Here is a 10,234-nt window from a genome sequence, read left to right as displayed (position 1 = left end):
TTCCTGCTGCGTATGCAGACCCTGACTCCGGTGGACCAGGTGCAGCAGACCACGTGGACCACGAGGGCCACAATCGCTCAGCTTTGTATTGCCAAAATCGTGGGAAATAATGGATCATATGTCTGTGATGGTGCTAATTTATTATGCAGCCTTGATTTTGTTAATTGTTACTTTAATCGTTCTTGTAATACTTGTTTTTTGTCCTTGTAAATGCCCGTCATCTAATTACCCATGTAACTTATCATCTTCTTCTTCTTCTGATCCCTCAGAACCATAAAATCGGTCTACAGCATGTTCTGGTTTTGGAAAGTTAGTTAAATTTAAGCATGATATATTTGTTAGCTGACGTTAATTAGATGTTCTTAGTTATTGGATGTTGTTGTTTAACTTAGAAATGTTAGGAAAATATTGTTAAGTAGACTTGAAAATGTTATAGTTAGAAGAAGATGTTTGTAATTAGCATAACCATCATGTGATACTTTTATTTGTTTTCCATATTTGTTTTGATCATTTGAATCTTCCATACCGGTGAAGAGGGAGCCTCGGAAAACCAGGCCACTTATGCTATATGCAATCTATCTCATGCGCTATTTCTTTCCTTTCTTTCTCTCTCTTCCTCTATCTTTCCTGCCACCATGGAGAACCATCCCTGAGACAGCAATATCGAGCCATGGGGTGGTATAAGAGACTGTAAGAGACTGTGTCAGTTGTTTGTCTCGACATTGCTGGAACATTAAACCACCAACTGACACCACTGCCATAGCAACAGAGCAACAGTCGGGACCAAAAGACCAGAGGTCTCCTGTCTTCTTAGGAACCTGAATGTGGAGCTAATTCTAAGAAACTTTAACCTAACCCCTGCGCATGTGCCCAGACCTGGGGTCGGCAAGACAGAGGGGACTGGAGACCCCTAAAGACCACCTAAGACTCCTTGAGAACCCCCAGTGATGATATTGGGCATGCGCACCACCACCAGGTGGTAGGCGTGTTTAAGCAAAATGGCTCTTGGAATAAGAAGTATGGATATACAACAAGGCAACCCAATAAAAGAGCAGAAACAACCAGCATCGGATGGAACGTTCTCCCACTGGACTTGAAGATGAATCGGACTGTCAGAATGCCACAGATCCGTGGTGGTAGCTGTTGCAACTAACTCTTTCTTTCTTTTCTTTATTTCTCTCTCTCTCTTTCCCTTTGAGTTTGTGAACCTGTTGTCGGGCAAATAAAGTTACTTGGCACTTGACTCCGTTTTGAGTCTTAATTCTGTTCCCGAGAATACAAGTAAAACCTCACCCCGGTCTTTGACTGGTGTGTGACATTTTAACTGGCATCATGTACAGGATTCTTGGAGAAACAGAAAGTGCCCAGTTGCTTTGTCAGAGACTCTTGTGTGCGTATGACTGAGACGTATAGAATTGAATGAGTGACAAGTCTCTACGGAAATTTTAAAGGTGTGACCTCCTGAGAGCGAGGCGGGGAGGGGGGGAATAGTGGTAGCAAATTTACGGTGAGACCTTCTCAGGACGAAATAATCCCTCTTTGGTAAAATGAGTGCCAGCACCTCTATAGATGTTCATGATTATTCCCCCACAAAAGTATTGAACAGGGATTTAGATAACTGGATGACTTTTGGGGAACCTATCATGCTCGCCCGTCTCCCCAGTGGTGACAATGGGCAAAAAATCTTTGGTTCCAACCACAGAGTATAGTGGATAGGATCATGATATTGCAGAAAGAGGCTAAAGTTGGGCCTGGGAAGGGAAAATCAATAATTTGTGCAGTTTGGGGAGCGAGTTTGGCAGCAGCCGTGGAATATAGGAGGCAGAGACTGTGTCAAGACGATGCCATGATAGACTCCTTGAAAATGGCAGTTAAATCACTACAAGAGTAGTTAAAAGAGACCAAGCAGTTGTTAGAGGAGGAAAGAAACCAGAATGTTAAACTAAAGGAAGCATTGAGAGAAGAATTGTGGAAAGCAAGCGACTCATGTGGAAAGGTGGAGTCAAAGTTAGAAGAGAGAAGGATTAGGCAAATCTATCCCCAGGAGGACTTACAGAGAGCAAAAGAGGCAGTAGAAAATGCTCTTCATATGTATCCCTTCGTTAAAACTGAGCATTTGTATGAGGTGCATAATGATGATCATCCCCAAGTTATTACTAAACAGGTTCCATTTACAGTGACTAAGTTAGCAAAATTAAGGAAGGATTTTGCAAGGACTCCAAAGCAATCAGAAACAGAATATGTTTGGAGAGTATCATTGTCAGGAGGAGATGGAATCTTGTTGTCAGAGAAGGAAGCAGAAGGATACTGGGGTGCAGGTGTGTTTCTAACTACCAGCAATTATCAGGCCTCATGGTCATTGACCAGAGGGCAGCATATTGGGCCAGGGGGCTGAACCCTTTGGAGAGGGGAGACCCCCTAGCTATAATAGGTACGGTAGATCAATTGGTAGAAAATGTGCAAAAGGCGGCTTGTTTGCAGATGATGTATGATAGGGAGCTTAAATCTAACCAGGGCTCTCCAATGATGATGCCTGTGGATCCAGAATGGATGACTTCTCTAATCCAAGGACTTCCAGATTCTCTAAAACCCATTGGGATCTAACTACAGGGGAAGATACAAAATAGCCCTGTAGCAGACAGAGTTACAGCTGCTCTAGAGGGAGTAATGACCCCCAATCACTGGAGGTCAGGGAGAAAAGTGTGGACGTGGGGGGAAGTAGCCCAAGAGCTAATTAACTTTGGGAGGAAATATGGTCCCATTGGTGGATTCTGGCAAAGACCTGAAAGCAGGGCCATACGAGCCACGGAAGAAGGTGAGGGGTGGTCAGCACTGGTCAAGAGAAGTCAGGATTCAAAATCGGTCCGATTTACTGATCCTGGGAGAGGGAAGTCCCTAAGCCATCAGGAATGGTGGCAACTGGGGCTCCAGAGAGGTGTTCCCCAAGATCTAATGGATGGGCTTCCAACCCAGAAGTTGGAGAAACTTGTACAAAGATGGTTGGGGCGAAAAGTCAATTTTGACCCAGCCCCTAGTGCCCTACCATGGACAGACCTCGGGGAAGAAGCTGATGAAGAAACAAAGGCAATGGGAAACCAGATCCTCCATTCCCCGAAGGTGAGGGGGGAAATGGAGGATGGATGTTTATAAGACAACTCACCTTAAATTTGAGAGGGGATTTATTGATTACTGTGGCTGTAGAGCCATAGAAAAAAACAGTAAGCTTTTTAATTGATATGGGGGCACAGATCACCACACTGATGTGGACTGAGGCAGACCAATGTGGAATTTCGACTTTGTCTGAAAACCTAATTAACTTAAATGCTTTGGGGGAAACCCAATTGGTACCTATGGCCTTGGTAACATTAACACCTTTGGGATGCAGTTACCCAGGTCAATGATTGCTGGGGGATAAATGGATGCCCCAACTGAATGCATTTTGTCCTAAACCCCTGACTTTAACCCCAGAGCCTCAGACTCTCAGTGGTCCCAGAGAACCAGCTTTTTCTCCTGGACAGCCAGTACTGGTAGAACTGCCAACCATTGGAGCTGTTCCTTTCGTGCTTGCTGAACACCTAAATAAATATGCTTGGAAAGCAAAAGATGCTTATGCAAAAGAACATAAAATCAACACCAGGTGGATTATTCCATCCTTCTAGTAACAATCTGCTTCTGGTTCCTTGGAGCGAACCAAATCTGTTTGTCTTTTTTTTTTCCAGGTGAAATCTCTGAAGTCTGTGCAGGAATACATGAAGCTGCAGATTGTCTGCATGGTTTTGTCAGTGATTCCTTTGTTAATATTTATAGGGTGTTGTTACAGATGCATGCATAACCAAATCCAATAGGTGTTAAAGCTCAGATTTATTCTTCCATAGAAAAGTTAGTTAGAACTCCAGTAACATTTTATAAACCACAGGCTCACTGATGTAAGGGGAATTAGTACTGCACAGCCGACTTAAGAATCCTTGAGATTTAAAAGTGATGACTCAAAATGCGCATATCACTCACCTAAAAGCTGAGGTCTCTCTCCCTCGAGGAGTTACCCTCAGGCAGTGCCCTGACCCAAGGGGGACTCCCCAGCTGCAGACCCGCTGCTCCAAGGAGGACTGATTCCAACATGTCCTCCAGCGGGACCCCGTTTATACCCTTGTTGAATCTGATCTGTGGTCATTTAATCCCGATTGGCCAAGAAGGCCACATCAGTGTACCTGGCACGTCTCAATTGGCCAGTTCAAATTTCAATCTGTGGTTTAGGGTTTTTTTTCCTTTTCTCCCTGCCTGGAGAAATTTCATTTCTGACTGGGGTGGGGAGTGTATTGCCACACTCCCTTGGCAGATGCTTGCGCTCCTCTCTCAGCCCTGAGGTCTGATGCATGACTTTCCCCCCACCCAAGCCGTGCTGCCAGCTGTTGCAAGTCCTGATTTAGGATCCTGCCGACTGCGCCAATCTCTCAGGCGCAGAATGCACCTCGCTCAGAAGGAGAAAAGCATCAATGTGTTTTATTGAGGTAAAATAATAATTTGACAGAGTTCAATAAATTTATGGAATTTAACAAAGTTTAACAGTGGTTTGCAGAGGTTCAGTAAGTTGGATGACAAGGTTCACCTTATTAATTACTGCATGGAAGAAACGTACAAAGGAGAATTGAGTTAGAATCGAGCTGGAATGATTCACACAGAGACCAGAGACGCAAAAGGGTAAGGAAGATCCTCCCGTTGAGTCATGAAGTTCAGAGGGGACCCCCTTGCTTTCTAAACTCCTTATGGAGCCTAGGGGCGGCTCGGTCCAATCTTAGTCTCAGACTTGGACAACAGTTTATGTCTAATGGAATTATCTGTACAAAGTTTATAATAGTTAATATTAAGTAGCTACATGGATTAGTAATGCTTCATTAGTATTAATTCAGCATGCTATCAGTCACTTAGCAAAGATCTGCCATTGAGAACAGGTCTCTCTGCCTCAAGGAGCAACCTTGAGAGGTGTCCTAGCTCAAGGGGAGATCACTGCCGTGCAGCCAAGCTGCCTAGCAGGGAGAGCTCAAAGAAGGCTCACTTAGGCTGTCATATTTATGGGATAAAGTGGCTGGCTCCTAGTCAAATTACATGCGATGGGAAGGGTATGGATGAGACTCCTTGTGCCCACAACTTTCTTTGCTCCTTGATAAATGAGTCTTGGAAAAGCCACCCCCTACTCATGTCTTAAACGCATGATGAGTGTTCCAAGGTCATACGCAGCAGTGCTCCCTGGGTCACTCGGCTCCTTTGTGGGTTTTCAGAGAAGAGATTGAAACTAGAGGAGTTCTTGGCCCGGCTATGGCTCAGGCCTTTACCTCCTTTGGAGCCTGTACCAAACTACGGCTAGTTTGGTTATGGGATCGAGTGTACCCGTCACACCGGCTCTTGGGAAATGAGGGTACATGTGACCCTGTGCGAGGTCAAGCTAGAACATGCTTTGCAGTTTGTGTATTTACTGCCATGAATTTTCTGCTCTTCCTGGCTGTCTTCTGTGGTTTTCAGCCTGCTCTCACCTCCACAGAAAGAAATGCTGTGTGTATGAAAGAGGCCATTATGAATCTTCCCTTAGGAGGTTTTTTTTTGCGCTCTGCTCCTGAATTACTATCTGTATTATATCTGCGAATGTTCAAAATATCTTTCTGATTCCCTGGTTTAAGTATTCTGACCCTACTCCAGCTACATTTTACTATGCACAACTCCCACCAACCATCATTTTTTATTTCAAGTTGTTTTTCATGAAATAACATACATTGCATCCAGAATCCTGTGTTGCTGTTACATGGTTTTCTTTACAGTTTTCCAGCTGTATTCTTCCTCCCCATGATAAACAGTGTTGCCACTATTTATCTTAGAATACACATGGTAAGGATGGTTGCTGGATTTCTCATCCTTTTTAAGGCTGTGAAGACACATTTCGACAAGGCCTTTTCCCAGTCCCAGGTATTCAGGGACACAAGACATACCTATCCCCATCAGCTCTGTGGAGCATTTAAGAGAGATTGTGCACCTGAAGGTTAAACAATGCTTCTGTGTCAGAAGCTGAATTTCAGCAAGCAAAAGCAACTTCCCCAAATCTTAAGTTGTGTGTCATTTTAATGCTGCAAAATGTAAATAATGATCCTTGCATACATCTTTCTCAATTAAGCGTACAGTGGATGTCTTCTCCTTCAACTAGTCTGGATCTTAAAAATCATCTTAAAAATACTGGATAGTGTAATTTTTGCTGCATATGGCTTCAGTCCACTTGGAAGAAAATTGGATTGGTTACACAAGTCTTAATGTAAGGCACAAAGAAAGCCTAAGGTTTTGAGTGCCCAAGGATGCTCTTTTCATGTAAGTTAACAGGCACATATACACCCTGTAATTGCATAAGGACTCCCCAGAACCTCTTCAGTACAGCTATATTTTACGTAAACTGCTGTTTTCATGCAACCTCAGCTAGCGTTGTGCTGCTCTTTACAGGATGGGGTGAATGGTGTTGACTTTGGCTGTGTGGGCTTAAATGCATTTCTAATGTGCGTGTCAAATAATTACCTGTTAAACAGACTGCCAATCTGGCTGAAGCCAGTGCTTCCGAAGAAGATGAAATAAAAGCTTTGGTGATACAGTCCTGCTGTAAATATGATACAATCAAGTAAGTGTTGATATGTCCAAACTGTTCTTTGAAGATTATGGATAAAGTGCAGAGATGTGTGTTTTAACAAGAGAGACATGTGCCTAGCTTTTTCTTTTTTCCCCAAAAAACTTTTAGTCACATGAAGAAACCCTTGGGTCCACCTCCACCACCATATACTTGCTTTCGTTGTGGAAGACCTGGCCACTACATAAAGAACTGCCCAACAAATGGGGTATGATTGTGGGGGACTTCTGGTGTTACTCTAGTTGTTAATTGTTTTACCTTGGCAGTTACGTAACAAATACATGAATACTCATATTAAGAATTGTTTCTCTTGGGGTGAAAGGCAGAGGTTATATGGCAATGTTGCAAAGCCCTTCCAAATTCAAGGGGAAGCTGGAATTATAAAGGTGGACTTTTCTTTCTAGGTCGTAGACATTAAATATGTCCATAGATCTTTCTCTGTGAACTTTCACGCATATTTTTATATACTTCAGTATTACTGGAATTTTTTCTGTTTTCCACTCTTTTTAATGACAGTTCACAGTTTTTATTATTTTGTATAAAACCAAGACATTTCTCTTGACCCCATCTATTGAATATTTGCGTGTTTTAATTACACTAAGTCCCTGGTTGAGTATTGATGCCATTTCACGTTAGTCACTGAAGGTATATGTGTGAGGTATGAACTCAACCATCACCTATAGACAGTGAATGTAGGTTTCTCAAGTGACTGATTCAGAGCACTGGATTAAGCTCTCACTCTGAATTGTGCTTTGGAGGAGGAGCAGCAGGTTTGTGTCTCTTCTCTGAGTGGATGGTGAGCTAAGGCATGTCAGCCTTGAGGAACCTGAAGTTAAGCCAAAGAATGTCACTTGAATTCAAAACCCTGCTCAAGCCTTTGGAACATCCTGGCTATATTCATTTAGAAGAAGCAGTATTACAGTTGAGCAAGCCTTACGCTAGGTGAAAGGAGAGGATTCAAGGCTTTTGCTGCTTAAAATAATCAGGGAAATGTCATTCTAAGTATGAGTCTTGAGGTACGTCTGCCTCTCTTTTCTTGAAGAGGACAAAAATTTTGAGACTGTTCCCAGAATTAAAAAAAAAGCACAGCAATTCCATGGAGTTTCATGATAGAGGTGCCCAATACAAAGGGTGCTATGCTGACAAACACTGAAAAAATATGCAATACCAACTATTAATGCATAAGTATGGAATTAAGTGGACCGACCAAAAAGTGAAGGAGAGAAACCACACGTAAATATCTTGAGTGGCAATGCAACCAAGTTGGCCAGCATCTGTCATTCCAAGGGAGGAAGCATTGTCATTGTATCTTAACCTGAAAATCTGTGATACTTTCTAATATTAAAAGAGGGTGGTCCTCCTGCTCATGCCCCTGGAATTTGGTTAAACTTGTGGTATGCTAAGAATCTGCGTTTCTGCAAAACATTTCAGTAGTGTTTACAGTGGAGTCGTTCTTCTTGAAAGTTCATTTTCCTTCTGTTTTCTGTTTCAAAGGCTTCTTGCCAAATTTAGCAGGTAGCTGTTGGACTGAGATTTCCTCCCCTTCTGACTTTTATTAAATCTTATGTGTGAAACAGACTGAAGTCTTCCTGTTGCTATAAACTAAGAAAAAAACTACTGTGTGTTGACAGGAGTGGCTGTTTTAAAATGCACTTTGTAGCACTTCCTTTTTTCCATCATGGATCTTCTTTTGTAGAAGCTGTAACATAGACTTATTCCTTTTAGAAAATGTAATTACTTGGAGACTACCTTTATCCTGATCCTGCAATTTACATTTATCCTCTGGCAAAGGAGAGGTGGGATTCATTTTGCCTGATTTCTAGCTGTCAAAAATTACTTTTCTAGTCTGAGCTTATTTCTTAGTTGATCCAATGAATGGGAGAGTTCTGCAGAAGGAAAATTGTTCCCCCCTCCCTCTTCTAGTGTTGTGGCTATAGAGAAAGTAGTTTAAACTAAGTGCCTATGTTTTAGAAGGCTAATGTGGAGTGAGAAGAATTCCATTTCCTATCTTCCTTTGAAAAAATCCAGAGCTTGGAAAAGTTTTCCTTTACCCATCTTTAACTTGTTTCTTTTTCCTTCCCCACCCCTCCTCCAGGGAAGCTTATGCTAGAGGAAAGAAGGAAAAGCCTCCCTTTTTACCAGAGGAGCCATCCTCCTCTCCTCCTCCAATGATCCTGTTCCAGATGAGTTGTTATGTCTCATTTGTAAGGATATAATGACTTGTGCAGCTGTTATTCCCTGCTGTGGAAACAGTTATTGTGACAAATGTAAGTGTTACTCCCATGTTTGTTAATTCAAAACATCACATCTGATTTTCTGAAAGCAGAAAGAGGAGATAATGAAATTACTTTGTTACCAGTTCTATTTAATATTTAAGTATACGCTCAATATGAAAGCGCTCTTCTTGTATAAAGGGAAAAAAAAGCCAGCAAGCTTTTTCCCCTTTTTACGTGTCTAGTTAAATCTTCTTGACATGTGGAAGGATGAATATGAGAAGAGTAGCTAATTCTGCAGGTGACTACAGTGTTAGATATTGAATGAGTCTAGTTTGTCCACAGCCCTTTCTTTCATACTAAATTATATAGCCAACTCTGGGGACTTATGGTGGTCTGCAACAAGCGGGTAGTTAAGCATTTAATCCACATTCTTCTCCATGGAAGAGTTGGTTAAAACCTTCAGAACTCAAACCTACTAATGTTTTTTTGAGATGTGTTTTATTCATTAACCTTGAGGTTGGGGACTTCTCGCTGTACTAGATAGTAGGAAAAAGACTAGTTGAAACATCAAGACACAGCCTATGCTACATCTTCAGATGTTACAATAGTGAAATGTCAAAACTGTATAGTTATTTGCTGCATACTAGAATTTTTTTACACTATTGAACATTTCTAGCTTCATGCTCTCAGTTCAAGACCATATTCACCTATTAATCATATATGTGTTTTTATAATTAATTAGAACCCCCAAAACTTCCTTAGTTTGGCTAAATACAATTTTGATTATTCTAGTTATACACAGTTATTAGAACAGCATTACTGGAATCTGAGGAACATACATGCCCAATGTGGCATCGGACGGATGTTTCGCCTAATACTTTAATTGCCAACATGTGCCTACACCAGGTAACATGATGACATTTACATAAAGTGCTTGTAAGAAAAAGCTATTTGTAAAAAGCTGAAAGGGAAGAAAATACTAATTTACGTCTCCTTAAGCAAGTCGTAATTTTATAAGGCTAAATTTACTTTTCAAATACATTATCTGTTGTTGTCACAGCTTACAACTCTTTAGAGACAACCTGGCAAATTCAGGTCATGCTTTTGTTTAACATGATTGCCTCGCTTTCAGATTCGGCGTTAACGCTGAAGTACATTACATACAGTTACTCTGAGTTACCAGTCATTAGTATGAGTGTTTCATGTGATGTGCATGTTGGTTTCATATATCTGTCTGTTGGTTTCTTTTAGGACTGATAGCTTTTACAGAAATACACAAGTAATTTTCCTCTGTGAAGGCTTTTGTTCGTAGATCTGCTGAAGTTTCATCTTACCCTTTTTGTAAATGTTTTTCTGCCTCTAG

General features: G+C 41.6%; 1 pseudogene; it reads left to right on the top strand.

Moving 5' to 3' along the window:
* The first annotated feature begins 2,752 nt into the window (after window positions 1-2,752).
* LOC104833460 overlaps window positions 2,753-10,234 on the top strand; it is a 22,477-nt pseudogene continuing 14,995 nt past the window's right edge.

This window comes from Haliaeetus leucocephalus, unplaced genomic scaffold (assembly GCF_000737465.1).
Source record: "Haliaeetus leucocephalus isolate CR32 unplaced genomic scaffold, Haliaeetus_leucocephalus-4.0 Scaffold290, whole genome shotgun sequence".
In the NCBI taxonomy this organism is placed as follows: domain Eukaryota; kingdom Metazoa; phylum Chordata; class Aves; order Accipitriformes; family Accipitridae; genus Haliaeetus; species Haliaeetus leucocephalus.
This window is presented reverse-complemented; position numbering and strand designations above follow the sequence as displayed.